The 15,625-nt window shown below is 42.8% G+C and overlaps 1 protein-coding gene across 3 annotated transcripts in view; it reads right to left on the bottom strand.

Moving 5' to 3' along the window:
- LOC120064309 (alpha-1,3-mannosyl-glycoprotein 4-beta-N-acetylglucosaminyltransferase A-like) overlaps positions 1 to 15,625 on the bottom strand; it is a 47,568-nt gene that overhangs the window by 16,730 nt on the left and 15,213 nt on the right. Inside the window, exon 1 of one of the 3 annotated variants that reach the window (XM_039014795.1) lies at positions 13,001 to 13,138. The exons of the other annotated variants lie outside the window; for them this stretch is intronic. The gene's annotated coding sequence lies outside the window, so the exon portion shown is untranslated. Of the gene's footprint in view, positions 1 to 13,000; positions 13,139 to 15,625 lie in introns of those variants that run through there. 3 annotated transcript variants of the gene reach the window in all.

Below are 15,625 nucleotides of genomic sequence, written 5' to 3'. Positions count from 1 at the left end.
TCAATGACGGCCTAGGAACGGTGGGTTAACTGCCTTGTTCAGGGGCAGAACGACAGATTTGACCTTGTCAGCTCAGGGATTCAATCTTGCAACCTTACAGTTAACTAGTCCAATGCTCTAACCACCTGCCTCACGAGGAGCCCGCCTGTTACGCGAATGCAGTAAGAAGCCAAGGTAAGTTGCTAGCTAGCATTAAACTTATCTTATAAAAAACAATCAATCAATCATAAATCACTAGTTATAACTACACATGGTTGATGATATTACTAGTTTATCTAGCGTGTCCTGCGTTGCATATAATCGATGCAGTGCGCATTCGCGAAAAAGGACTGTCGTTGCGCCAACGTGTACCTAACCATAAACATCAATGCCTTTCTTAAAATCAATACACAGAAGTATATATTTTTTAAACCTGCATATTTAGCTAAAAGAAATCCAGGTTAGCAGGCAATATTAACCAGGTGAAATTGTGTCACTTCTCTTGCGCTCATTGCACGCAGAGTCAGGGTATAGGCAACAGTTGATGGATGGATGGACTGGATGCCACCAGTTAGATAAAATACGGAACGGTTCCGTATTTCACTGGAAGAATAAACGTTTTGTTTTCGAGATGATAGTTTCCGGATTTGACCATATTAATGACCTAAGGCTCGTATTTCTGTGTGTTATTATGTTAGAATTATGATTGACTGAGCGATGGTAGGCACCAGCAGGCTCGTAAGCATTCATTCAAACAGCACTTTCGTGCGTTTTGCCAGCAGCTCTTCGCAATGCTTCAAGCATTGCGCTGTTTATGACTTCAAGCCTATCAACTCCCGAGATTAGGCTGGTGTAACCGATGTGAAATGGCTAGCTAGTTAGCGGGGTGCACGCTAACAGCGTTTCAAACGTCACTCGCTCTGAGACTTGGAGTAGTTGTTCCCCTTGCTCTGCATGGGTAACGCTGCTTCGAGGGTGGCTGTTGTCGATGTGTTCCTGGTTCGAGCTCAGGTAGCGGCGAGGAGAGGGATGGAAGCTATACTGTTACACTGGCAATACTAAAGTGCCTATAAGAACATCCAATAGTCAAAGGCTGTGGTCCCGTGTGGCTCAGTTGGTAGAGCATGGCGCTTGCAACGCCAGGGTTGTGGGTTCATTCCCCACGGGGGGACCAGGATGAATATGTATGAACTTTCCAATTTGTAAGTCGCTCTGGATAAGAGCGTCTGCTAAATGACTTAAATGTAAATGTAAAGGTATATGAAATACAAATCGTAGAGAGAAATAGTCCTATAATTCCTATAATAACTACAACCTAAAACTTCTTACCTGGTAATATTGAAGACTCATGTTAAAAGGAACCACCAGCTTTCTCATGTTCTGAGCAAGGAACTTAAACATTAACCTTTTTACATTGCACTTTAACTTTCTTCTCCAACACTTTGTGCATTATTTAAACCAAATTGAACATGTTTCATTATTTATTTGAGGCTAAATTGATTTTATTGATGTATTATATTAAGTTAAAATAAGTGTTCATTCAGTATTGTTGTAATTGTCATTATTACAAATATATATTTTTTTAATAAAAAGAAAGTTGGCCGATTAATCGGTATTGGCTTTTTTGGTCCTCCAATAATCGGTATTGGTATCGGCGTTGAAAAATCATAAAATCGGTCGACCTCTAACCTCTACTGTTTCAGCCTCCAAGAACAAGACTCCTGACAATGCTTAAACCACAGCCCTAAATCTTTCTCTCACCTAGGACTGGGCGGTATACCGTATTTTACAATCTACCAGTATTGATGCACGGACCGATTTGGGTTTCTACTTTACCTTTAATGGTATTTTAATGTTAGATTTGTTAAATGTGATATGCAGTGTGTAACGTCCATTTTTATTATTCACTCTGCTACGTTAGTCATCACTCTCTCGATGCCGCTTTCCACACAGACCTAGCCCCGTCCCGTCACTCAAGGACTGCATGTTGTTGCTTGAGAAGGAGACACTTGTGTTCAGTCTACATAGTCAATGTCAAGCAATAATGTTGATGACAACAATGCTGTTTCCACTTCGCTTCTTAATATAAATCCACTAGCTTCTATAAATACACTAGTTTGTTTCTTACATCTGCAAACAGCTATTTTGTATTTTCTTAGCAAGTTTTAGCTAAATCATGTTAGCTAATAAATGTACTGAGTCAGAGCAGACGTATCTAGCTAATACAGCCTGAAACCAGTGCTGGCGTAGGCCTAAATCAGCATGTTTGTGCTACGGTATCTTCTAAATCAAAAGAGGAAGAGGCGAAGCATGAATATGTTGGCTACTTGAAGATAAAGTTCATGTAGCTAAAGATTATAGGGTCCCCTAGGAAACACACCCTTACTTTGCTTCCTAACCTGTCACAATAACTTCTCCCTGGCATTTTGATTCATTGTCATGTCAAACACTTAAGTGCCCACTATATATTTATATTCTAAGTGTAGAATTAACGTTCTATTTCCATGACAACAACAGTTCACCCAAGGGTGTGTTTGTATATTCACTCTGGAATGCCAGAGTGCGTAAATTCAAAGCATTTTGCTCTCGGAGCGTTCAGAGCACACACTGGACGCTCTGGCCGAGGAGTAGGGTTGATCCGAGTGTTCTGACCTAACAAGGGCAGCCAAGCACCCAAGCTAACTGGCTAAAGTTGGCTAGCTACTTCCAGACAAATGAGAGAACAACTCACGGACCATTTTACTTACCACGTACTCCAACTGCTTACCACCTCCCTCTGGTTTTCACCTTAAATATGAACTGTTATCTAGAGCATTGGTGACTAACTGTGATGTTATAATTTAATGATGTTTTTTTACCGACACCGGTCATATCCAACCAGGTTGTGCGTTTGTAAATTCATAAGTTATTGTGCGCTCTGGTACACTCAGACAAGAGTGCTCTGAAAATCGGAGTAGATAGCCAGAGTGAATTTATGTGGCAGTGTGGAAATTCACAAATGAGTGCAGAAAATTTTGGGGTTGAATTGAACAGTTTAAAACATTCACGCACTACTAAAAAACTTTTATTATTCAAAAACATAAAATAGTCAACAACAAAAATACTGTGACATGATATTTTGCCCATATCGTGAGCCCTACTCTCACATGCCCATCTTTCTCAGTAGTTGTTTTGAAAACATCGAGCAACGGTCAAATGGTTACGCTTCTCAGAATCTCTCCCCCTCCTCCGTGCACACAGTGGGAAGAGGAAGTGAGTGGCTCGCTCACAAAGCAGCCAACAGTGAAATGAAGACAGGCAGATCATTTTATAGCAGGAATCAGCATAATGCATAGGCTATTACTGTTGACCGAATAATGGTTTTCGAACAAAGACATCTGCAGAACCGTTATTTAACAATTTTTCGGTATATTGTCCCAGCTCTACTTCGCACTCACTCCATCTCTCCCTCTAATCCCCCCCATGTGACATGGTTGGCATGTGCCAGTAATGCCCTCTCGTGTCACCATGCCAAAATCCTTTGCCCTTTCAAGGCTGGCGCACACACAAACACACTCAGTATCCCTCCATCAGTCCCTGCTCCTTCTACACTTCTCACCCTGCTCTCTGTCCCCATCTTACATCTCCCTTCATCCACAAACAAATGCTAAACCAGCCAATGGACTTGTGCACTATAAAATGAACCTCACCCAGGCATGACCATGAGTGACAGAGGAAATTACTACATCACTATGAGGCAAGGTAGTTCCATATTGCTGATTGTGTAAGATCAGAGACAGGCTAAATAAGACACAGAAAGAGAGCAGTAGGAAACATGTCGACAGTTCAGTCAGGCAGCAGCATTAAAAGGAAAGTGGTGGTGTGTGTGTGTCTAATGCTGCCCATGTGGTCAGCACAGTAGTCAATAGGGAACAAGAAAAACCCTAAAACTGTGACAATTGTCCCGTTAGTGGGGAATGCAGAGGCGAATGGGAACGGGAGGGATGAATGAAGAGCAGACAACCTGGGAAGAGGAAGATCATGAGAAAATGGAGCGTTAGTTAGGCTGAGGGACTGTGGACACTTGTTCTTGTTTATCCAGAGTTGAGACCAGTGTGTATAAAAATGTAAAAACACATTTGGGGTTGAAAAACTCAGTCTAAACTTAAAACGACTTGAACCAGATATAAAGTACAGTGCCTTCAGAAAGTAATCACACCCCTTGACTTTCTCTACATTTTGTGTTACATCCTGAATTTCAAAATGGATTGAATAGAAAGTGTGTCACTGGTCTACACACACAACCCCATGTCAAAATGGAATTATATTTTTTGAAATTAATAAAAATCTGAAATGTCTTCAGTCAATACGTATTCAACCCCTTCGTTATGGCAAGCCTAAATAAGTTCAGGAGTAAAAACTTCTTAACAAGTCAAATAAGTTGCATGGACTGTGTGCAATAATAATGTTTAACTTGATTTGAACCTTTTCATGCACGAGTTCCAAAAATATCTCTAACCGTCACTCCTGTGTGAGTTCTCATGCGCGTGATGTCAGAATGCTCTCACTGTTCCAAAATATGATTGTTATGCAACAGGATAGTTACCTGCTGTGCTGCCCTCAAACCAAGGCACACTGCCTGCTAATTATCTATAGGCCGTTTTAACTTCTCAATTTCAAAATATTTTCTAACAGTTTGAATTGAGGTGTGTTCCACCTTCTCGTTAATTCACATAAGTTGCCCATTTCACCGTTGGACAATTTACGTTTGAGGCTTTACTGGAGATGGAAAACTTCTCTTCAATGAGAGGCTAAGCATTTCCCTAGTGTTTCCCCAGATCAAGTATGAAGACATTGCGCATCTCTAGGCAGAACAGACCTTGAACAAACGTTTTCCCCCAGCACATTTTCTGGCTGGCGCCCACATTGCCTTCATGGTTGTTTTCCTTACAAATTGGACTTTGAACACATGTGCATTCCTATCAAAGTAAGTGGCTTATTTTCTGTATATCGTGTTGTCGTTTCTGCTGTAGCACACACGTATGGATCATAATGCATTTACTGTTTTATTCACCTTTTCAAGTACTGGTGACAAAACATGCATTCCGATTCTTGCATAGATTGCAGTGGACAGGACACATGTGTAAAACACTTTTTTGAATGTTGTAATGATTATGATGAGCTAATGCTAAGCTATTTACCGGCTATGTGTGGCACCATGTTTGTTGACATCATACAATGCATTCTGGTTGTCACGTAAGCGTCTGTCAGACCAAAGATGTTATAACAAGGGATAGTTCACTCGACTGACTTATGGTGCTTTCAAGACAACTGAAAAATCATGACGTCAATGATCCTCAGGTTGGTAAGTCGACAAGCAAACATTAAAGCAGGAAGCACCAGTGACTCGGTCAATAAAGAACTGGTCAGATTACACGATGCTAAGCTACAGAAATGTTTTTCTAGCTGAGACTGGAATATGTTCCGGGATTCTTCCGATGGCATTGAGGAGTACACCACATCAGTCACTGGCTTCGTCCCCACAGTGACTGTACGTACATACCCCAACGAGCTAAATTACTTCTATGCCCGCGTCGAGACAAGCAACGCTGAAGCATTTATGAGAGCATCAGCTGTTCCTGACAACCCTGTTCACTCATGACTGCACGGCCAGGCACGACTCCAACACCATCGTTAAGTTTGCCGATGACAACAGTGGTAGGCCTGATCACCGACAACGATGAGACAGCCTATAGAGAGGTCGTCAGCAACCTGGCCGTGTGGTGCCAGGATAACAACCTCTCCCTCAACGTGATCAAGACAAAAGAGATGATTGTCCGAGCACGCCCCCATTCTCATCGACGGGGCTGTAGTGGAGCAGGTTGAAAGCTTCAAGTTCCTTGGTGTCCACATCAACAACTAACTATCATGGTCCAATACACACCAAGTCAGTCGTGAAGAGGGCACAACAAAGCCTATTCCCACTCAGGAGACTGAAAAGATTTGGCATGGGTCCTCAAAGATTTCTACAGCTGCTCCGACCGCAAGGCACTAGAGGGTAGTGCGCATGGCCCAGTACATCACCGGGGCCAAGCTTCCTGCCATACTGGACCTCTATACCAGGCGGTGTCAGAGGAAGGCCCTAAAGATTATCAAAGACTCCAGCAACCCTAGTCAGAGACTGTGCTCTCAGCTACCGCACGGCAAGCACTAACGGAGCGCCAAGTCTAGGTCCAAAAAGCTTCTTAACTTCTACCCCCAAGCCATAAGACTCCTGAACAGCTAATCAAATGGCTACCCAGACTATTTGCATTGTTCCCCCTCCCTATTTTACACTGCTGCTGCATCAAACACCACAACAGTACTCAGTCACCTTGTGTGAAGGACCAGTGAATAAACAGGTTCATGTCAAGCCCTGCGTGTCTGTTTCAAAAGTCTCATGGAATGTAGGCCTCCTTTGAACACCACACATTGGCTGTTACTGTAGGCTGAACGATAGAACAGCTATTTCCATGTTAAAATGTTATTGGATGGATTTTCTCCATTGCTTTTGGTGGTAGGCCACTCTGGTAGGCATACATTATGATCAAATAGCTACAGTAGCCTACTTGGCCACTTAAAACTAACTTAAAGCGGGTACAGCCTCAGTGTCGACAGTAAACACATGCTGGAAGTTGCACATCACTTTCACAATGGTCAAGTGTGCGCTCAGCAGACCTGAAATCTGCTCAGTGCCAGTAAAAATTAGAGGGAACAGTGCTAATGAGTTTAGGATAAAATAAATGGAATTGAGCTAAGGACAGGCAAAATCCTAGAGGAAAACCTGGACAATAATCTAAAACAGGACAATAACCTAAAACACAAGCCAAATGTACACTGGAGTTGCTTACCAAGACTACATTGAATGTTCGAGTTGTCTAGTTACAGTTTTGACTGACTTGAAAATGGGTGCCTGGCAATGATCAAAAACCAACTTGATAAAGCTGAAATTTTCAAAAGAATAATGTGCAAATGTTGTACAATCCAGGCGTGCAAAACTCTGACTTAGCCAGAAAGAGTTACAGCTGTAATCGCTGCCAAAGGTGATTTTAACATGTATTGACTCAGGGGTGTGAATGATTACATAAATGAGATACTTTTGAAAGCACTGTAGGTGAGCGCTGATGCCACCCCCTGACTATTCCAGAGAGGTTCCAGAGGGCAATTCACACCTATCTTGCTAGGGGCAATGCTCACCTGGCTAGTGTCATGTGTTCCCTGGTCAGCCAATCACAGGCTCTACCTGGTGGGGTATACACAGCCCCCAATTCCTGCTTTAGTTTTTCGTAGGAAGTAGGTTAAAAAGGTTCGGCTAGCTAGTGGATCCAGCTAAAAGTAATCTAGAGATTTGCTACAATGTCTAAGAGACATTCTGAAATTACATTCTTAAATTGTCGCAGTAGCTGCCGGCTGCACCGAGCCTCCTAAAACTATGGAAGCCCATCTCCACCACTAAAAACAGATCACACTTTAGTTGTTTTTGTGTGGTGATTTCAGAGGTGGCACCACATGTCCCAGAGTGGTGGGGGGGGGGGGGGAGAAATTGTTCCTGGGGCATAGAGTTTTTCTTTATCTGGTAGTAGGCTAACCTAACTCCAGACCGTAGTTGTAGCCTATGAAATAGTAATAAATCCCCCCCAAAAATGTTATGTTTCATATGGACTATGATGGGAACAGATTATTTTTTTCTAATCAGGTCATATGGTAAAAAAAATCAAAAATTTACCTCTAGGCTAGGGGGTGGTATTTTCACATCCGGATGAAAAGTCTGCCCAAAGTAAACTGCCTGCTACTCAGGCCCAGAAGCTAGGATATGGATATTAGTAGATTTGGATAGAAAACACTCTGAAGTTTCTAAAACTGTTTGAATGATGTCTGTGAGTATAACAGAACTTATTTGGCAGGCAAAACCCCAAGGACAAACCATCCAGGATTTTTTGTTTTTGAGGTCACTCTTTTTAAATGGGTTTTCTATGTGGATCTAGCTTTCTAAGGCACTTGCTTGCAGTTCCTTTCGCTTCCACTGGATGTCAACAGTCTTTAGAAATTGGTTGATGTTTATCCTTTGAGAAATGAAGAAGTAGGGTTGTTCAGAACGAGGGTCGAGTCTAGTGTACTGTTGTGGTTGGGGCGCGCGACCTGAAAGCTCGCTCAACTTTGTTTTAAATCTGCTATTTAACGCAGTTTATCCCGTCTTAAATTTTATCGATTATTTACGTAAAAAAATACCTAAAGCTGTATTAGGAAAGTTGTTTGAAATGTTTGGACAAAGATTACAGGTAACTTATTAGATATTTTGTAGTCATGTTGCACGAGTTGGAACCAGTGTTCTTCTGGATCAAACGCGCCAAATAAATTGACATTTTGGAGATATAACGACGGAATTAATCGAACAAAAGGACCATTTGTGATGTTTATGGGACATATTGGAGTGCCAACAGAAGAAGCTCTTCAAAGGCATGAATTATACGTTATTTCTGAGATTTGTGTCGCGGGATGAAATATGATTGTCTGTGTTTGTTTGATGGGGTGCTGTCCTCAGATAATTGCATGGTTTGCTTTCACCGTAAAGCCTTTGAAATCTGACACCGTGGCTGGATTAACAAGTTAAGATTTATTTTGACATATTGCATGTGTATTTTCAAGAATGTTAAATATTTACAATTCTGTAGTTTGAATTTGGCGCCCTGCACTTTCACTGGATGTTGGTCAGGTGGGACGGTAGCGTCCCATCTAGCCTAGAGAGGTTAATAAAAATAAAAAACTCTTGGCCCTAGAGAGGATGAAAACCCTTTACACAAACAGACAAATGCTATTGGACAAACACTAACAGGGCTGAGCTTGCTGTATGTAGGGTTGCATCGTGTTGGATTAATTCCAGTCAATTTGGGATTAAAAAGGCCTAGGTAGCCTAGCCTACACAATGTTACAGCCTTATTCTAAAATGGATTAAATTAAATGTTTTCCTTAATCTACACACAATACCCCATTATGAAAAAGCAAAAACTGTGGTTTTTATACATTTTTGCAAATATATTAAAAATAAAAACAGAAATACTTTATTTACAAAGGTATTCAGACTCCGAAATTGAGCTCAGGTGCATCCTGTTTCCATTGATCATCCTTGAGATGTTTCTACAACTTGATTGGAGTCCACCTGTGGTAAATTCAATTGATTGGACATGATTTGGAAAGGCACACACCTGTCTATATGAAGGTCTCAGTTGACAGTGCATGTCAGAGCAAAACAATGAGGTCGAAGGAATTGTCCGTAGAGCTCCAAAATCCGGATTGTGTCGAGGCACAGATCTGGGGAAGGGTACCAAAAAATGTCCAAGAACACAGTGGCCTCAATCATTCTTAAATGGAAAAAGCTTGGAACCACCAAGACTTCCTAGAGCTGGCCACCCGGCCAAACTGAGTAATAGGGGGAGAAGGGCCTTGGTCAGGGAGGTGACCAAGAACCTTAACTAGTCGCGATGCTGCCATCTCCGTTGGCGCTGCTAAAACCCCCAACCATTGCTATAGTACCTTCCAGAATGCATAGAAGGTCCTCCATTCGGCAAATCGGACAACAAATCCATCTTGCTCCTCCCCTCCTATAGGCAGAAACTCAAACAGGAAGGTGGGGGAGGCCCTTATATGAGGACTAGTCAACGCTGGTCTGACCAATTGGAATCCATGCTTCAAGATTGTTTTGATCATACGGACTGGGATATGTTCAGAGCTTCAGAAAACAATATCAACAAATATCGATATGTTGAATGAGTTTCAGGAAGTGCATAGGAGATGTTGTACCCACTGTGACTATTAAAACCTACCCCAAACAGAAACCGTGGATAAAAGGGAGCATTCCCGCAAAACTGAAAGTGTGAACCACCGCATTTAACCAGGGCTAGAAGACTGGGAATATGGAAGAATACAAACAGTGTAGTTATTCCCTCCGCAAAGCAATCAAGCAGGCTAAACGTCGGTATAGGGACAAAGTTGAGTCCCAGTTCAACGGCTCAGAAACTAGACGTATGTGGCAGGGTCTACAGACAATCACAGATTATAAAGGGAAAACCAGCCACATGGCGGACACCGACGTCTTAGATCCACAGACGATGCAATCGCCACCACACTGCCCTGTCCCATCTGGGTAGGAGGCATACCTATGTAAGAATGCTGTTCATTGACTATAGCTCAGCATTCAACACAATAGTACCTTTCAAGCTCATCATCAAGCTTGAGGCCCTGGGTTTGACCCCCGCCGTGTTCAACTGGGTCCTGGACTTCCTGACGGGTTGCCCCCATGTGGTGAAGGTAGGAAACAACACCTCCACTTCACTGATCCTCAACACTGGGGCCCCAAAGGGGTGCATGCTCAGCCCCCTCCTGTACTCCCTGTTTACCCATGACTGCGTGGCCAAGCACATCTCCAACTCAATCATCAAGTATGCAGACGACAACAGTAGTAGGCTTGATTACTAACAACGAGACAGCCTACGGGGAGGAGGTGAGGGCTCTGGGAGTGTGGTGCCAGGGAAATAACCTCACACTCAACGTCAACAAAACTAAAAGGAGATGATCGTGGACTTCAGGAAACAGCAGAGGGAGTACCCCCCATCCACATCAATGGGACCGCTGTGGAGAAGGTGGAAAGCTTCAAGTTCCTCAGTTTACACATCACTGACAAACTGAAATCCACCCACACAGACAGTGTGGTGAAGGCGCAACAGCGCCTCTTCAACCTCACGAGGCTAAAGAAACTTGGCTTAAAACCCTCAAACTTTTACAGATGCACAATTGAGAGCATCCTGTCGGGCTGTATCACCTCCTGGTACGGCAACTGCAGCGCCCACAACCGCAAAGCTCTCCAGAAGTTGGTGCGGGGGCAAACTTCCTGCCCTCCTGGACACCTACAGCACCCGATGTCACAGGAAGGTCCAAAAGATCATCAAGCACAACAACCACCCAAGCCACTGCCTGTTCACCCCGCTATCATCCAGAAGGTGAGGTCAGTACAGGTGCATCAAAGCTGGGCCCGAGACTGAAAAACAGCTTCCATCTCAAGGCCATCAGACTGTTAAATAGCCATCACTAGCACATTAGAGGCGGCTGCATATAGACATAGATTAGGAATCACTGGCCACTTTTAGAAATAGATCACTAGCCACTTTAACAATGTTCCGTGTCTAGCATTACTCATCTCATATGTATAAACTGCACTCCACACTATTCTACAGTATCTTAGTCACTTTTAAAATTGTTTACATATTGCATCACTCATTTCATATGTATTGTATTCTATACTACACCACTGACAGTTAAACAGCCATCTCCAGCACATCAGAGGCTGCTGCCTATAGACATAGATTAAAATCACAGGCCACCTCAAGGAAATGGATCACTAGTCACTAATAATGTCTCCGTATCTTGCATTACTCATCTCATATGTGTAAACTGTACTCTAAACTATTCTACGGTATTGGCCCATTCCTCCATACAGATCTCCTCTAGAGCAGTGATGTTTTGGGGCTGTTGCTGGGCAACACAGACTTTCAACTCCCACCAAAGATTTTCTATGGGGTTGAGATCTGGAGACTGGCTAGGCCACTCCAGGACCTTGAAATGCTTCTTACGAAGCCACTCCTTCGTTGCCCGGGCGGTGTGTTTGGGATCATTGTCATGCTGAAAGACCCAGCCACGTTTCATCTTCAATGCCCTTGCTGATGGTAGGCTTTGTTACTTTGGTCCCAGCTCTCTGCAGGTCATTCATTAGGTCCCCCCGTGTGGTTCTGGGATTTTTGCTCACCGTTCTTGTGATCATTTTGACCCCACGGGGTGAGATCTTGCGTGGAGCCCCAGATCGAGGGAGATTATCAGTGGTCTTGTATGTATTCCATTTCCTAATAATTGCTCCCACAGTTGATTTCTTCAAACCAAGCTGCTTACCTATTGCAGATTCAGTCTTCCCAGCCTGGTGCAGGTCTACAATTTTGTTTCTGGTGTCCTTTGACAGTGCTTTGGTCTTGGCCATAGTGGAGTTTGGAGTGTGACTGTTTGAGGTTGTGGACAGGTGTCTTTTATACTGATAACAAGTTCAAACAGGTGCCATTAATACAGGTAACGAGTGGAGGACAGAGGAGCCTCTTAAAGAAGAAGTTACAGGTCTGTGAGAGCCAGAAATCTTGCTTGTTTGTAGGTGACCAAATACTTATTTTCCACAATAATTTGTAAATAAATTCATTAAAAATCCTACAATGTGATTTTCTGGATTTTTTTTCTCATTGTCTGTCATAGTTGAAGTGTACCTATGATGAAAATTACAGGCCTCTCATCTTTTTAAGTGGGAGAACTTGCACAATTGGTGGCTGACTAAATACTTTTTTGCCCCACTGTATGTATGTATGTATGTATGTATGTATGTATATATGTGTGTATGTGTATATATATATATGGGCTTTTCTCCCAATTCTTATGGAGACTCTTCGGGTAGGCTCGCTTAATATAAATGGCGCCAGAGATGCGGAAAAGAGGAGTCTGTTGGGTGAATACACTACCATTCAAAAGTTTGGGGTCACTTAGAAATGTCCTTGTTTTTGAAAGAAACACATTTTTTGCCATTTAAAATGACATCAAATTGATCATAAATACAGTGTAGACATTGTTAATGTTGTAAATGACTATTGTAGCTGGAAATGGCAGATTTTTTATGGAATATCTACATTATCAGCAACTATCACTCCTGTGTTCCAATGGCACATTGTGTTAGCTATCAAATCAAAGTTTGTCACGTGCGCAAAATACAACAGGTGTAGACCTTACAGTGAAATGCTTACCAAAAAAAAGAAAATCTACACCACCTCTAAAATGATCCCCCCAAAAATGTATCAAGCTGCACCGATGGGCCGGCCAACCACTTAAGCCTCTTATTGATCCAGGAAAAAAACCTGGTGTGTGTGTGTGTGTGTGTGTGTGTGTGTACCCTCATCCTAAAGAGCAAAGCAAAACACTTTACCAGTGTCTCAGGGCCAAGGCTCCGGTCAGCACTCTTCCCCTTCGCAATCCTTCTCTCTCCTTAAATCTGGGCCCTTCTCCTCACTGTCTCTCTCTCGCACGCTTCCTCTCCATTTGGTCCATCTTAGAAGTTTCTGGCAAGAGTCCCTCTCCCTCAGTCAGAAAATACACCACACAACCCATAACGACACACACACACCAACCCAAACAGACCACAAAAGTACAAAAAGAGATACACAGGCTCTCTCATTCCGTCTCTGCCTCTTTCCAAAGGTACGGGCAGCACATTTCCTGGCTCCCCCTACTATCTCCCGAGTCAGTAGCATTCGTTTGCCATAACCACGCCATTCTCCAGCTATTTTGGGACCATTGTGTTTGCAATGAACTGACGAAAGAACGACAGAGCAGCGCTGCTAAGAGAAACATGCCCACAGACGGCGAGAGAGAGATAAGAAAGCGGAGAGAATGGAGGTAGAAAGGCAGAGCGGGAGGGGATTTATTTCAACCTGATTCCTTTCTATCCTCAAATGTGTTGATTAGCCTAATAGTGACGTTTCCCTTCCTGACACTTTTACTGAAGGACAAAGGTCTTGACAGCCTCCTGTCTCCCAGCCAACTAAGCACAGACCCCAGATATCAGCACTCAGACCTGTTCCCACCGAGCACTTTTTGACCCATATGTTCTGCACTGACCTCCATTGGCAAGGTCTCTTCCTACACAATAAGATACCAATCAATAGAGCAGCAAACTGCTGAGAAGTACTTCTGTTAGAGATCTTGCAGTCCTACATTCAGAGATCTTGCACTGAGAAGTGCACATTCTTGAGGGTCATCCAGTAGGCTGCTTGACTACTTAGACAGCCGATTCTCATTGCAATTACCGACACACACAAAATCAGTCGCCAAAATGCTTACACACAAAACAGTCCCCCCCCAAAAAATTCCAAGAAACATAGGCCTAAAGCCACGCATACAGACAGTTAGCATCAAGGTCTATCCACACCATTCCCACAGTGTTCTCTGCATGCACTAACACTGACCATTCAAACACTTCACTTTCAGAGTGACTCATTGCCTGTGGCTGACTGAACACCCACACTGAAACGGAAATTACAGAAAGTAGGACCCTGAGTGTGAGAGAGGGGGAGGATGAAAGACGCTAGATAGAGGAGGCCTTGAGATGAAGATAGACTCAGAGCGATGGAGACAGACCTTGAGGGGGATGGAGTCGAAGACGAGCAAAAGAGGGCAAGATTCGGCAGAGAAAAAAGATTGAACACGAGGTTTATAGAGACAAAGACAGGAAAGGGTGTGAGAGTAAAAGGGGAAGGGATGCATTGTAAAACAAGCTCTTTAGGCTTACTTGGATACTCCGTGTATCTACCCTTCACGGCATAAAATGTGACTCGTTTCAAGAAATTAGGCATGTGTCGTACGTCACTTCTTCACAGGAGAGGCATTTGAACGAAAAAGAAAAAATGTTTTTTGGTAGAAATGCCTTCTGGAATGTGAATTTTCATGTGCCTTAATAATAAACTTGTATCACATCTGCAAATAGTTACAATTATGAGTCTAGTTGGTTTAGCCACGGAAAAATACAGGAACCTTCCCGCTAGCCATGATTGGCTGAGATAATGGATGGGCTAGACATGCCGAGAGAGGAGTTTGGATTGGTCTGCCATGTAGCATGCTTCTGTCTATAACATGAGCTGCTTAGTATGTGTAGGTAATAATTTCTAATGCTGTTCTTTTTAAAGATATCATGAACTCCACAACTCTTGCTCTCCACTTTCTGGAGGACCGAGTTTTGAAATCAGTGGAATGCCTGGTGGAAGCAGAGTTTGATTGCAAATATGAGGGAGTCGAAAAGAGAACCCAGAAGGCTGTTGTATAAAACACCCATCTCCGGATTACATCTTAAAACCAAGGGCAACCATGGCATCCATGACAGAGGGAGAGAAGCGCTCATCCAAGTTAAAGCGTACTGTTAGCTAGCTAGCTCATGTTAAGTGTATGATCTGTGTACTAATGCAATTTGTATCTCAGTGCCATTTCCATTGCCAGTTATAGTCTAATGTTAGCTATCTTATCATTGAACCTAGTTGTTTATAAAGTTGGTTTTAGTTGCCTGGTTTGCTAGATTGACATATATTAAATTCATTTTTTTAATGGATGGGTATATTGGTGTTAAAATACACATGTCAGGTGGTTGGATTATCTTGGCAAAGGAGAAAAGCTCACCAACAAGGACGTAAACAAATTTGTGCACAACATTTGCGAGAAATACGTTTTTTGTGCGTATGGAACATTTCTGGGATCTTTTATTTCAGCTCATGAAACATGGTACTGACACTTCACATGTTGATTTTACATTTTTGTTTCGTATAAAGAGCCAAGAAACACAAGGACAAAGTCTCACTTCAGTAGACTTTCATTTCAAGTAAATTAGACCAACTTTTCTGCCTGTGTGCAGCTCTTCATGTGCGTACAACCTCCAGCCAGGCAGTGTTGCAGCGCAAGTGGAATAGGGTAATATGGGATTTGGAGTTCTTTGACAGTGCGATTAATTTACCAGCTATTTAACAAAAACGGCAGAAATACTTTAAAAACATTTACTGCAGCATTT

The sequence above is a fragment of the Salvelinus namaycush genome, chromosome 19, assembly GCF_016432855.1.
Source record: "Salvelinus namaycush isolate Seneca chromosome 19, SaNama_1.0, whole genome shotgun sequence".
Lineage (NCBI taxonomy): Eukaryota > Metazoa > Chordata > Actinopteri > Salmoniformes > Salmonidae > Salvelinus > Salvelinus namaycush.
Note: the sequence above shows the minus strand (reverse complement) of the source record. Positions and strands in the feature narration are given on the sequence as shown.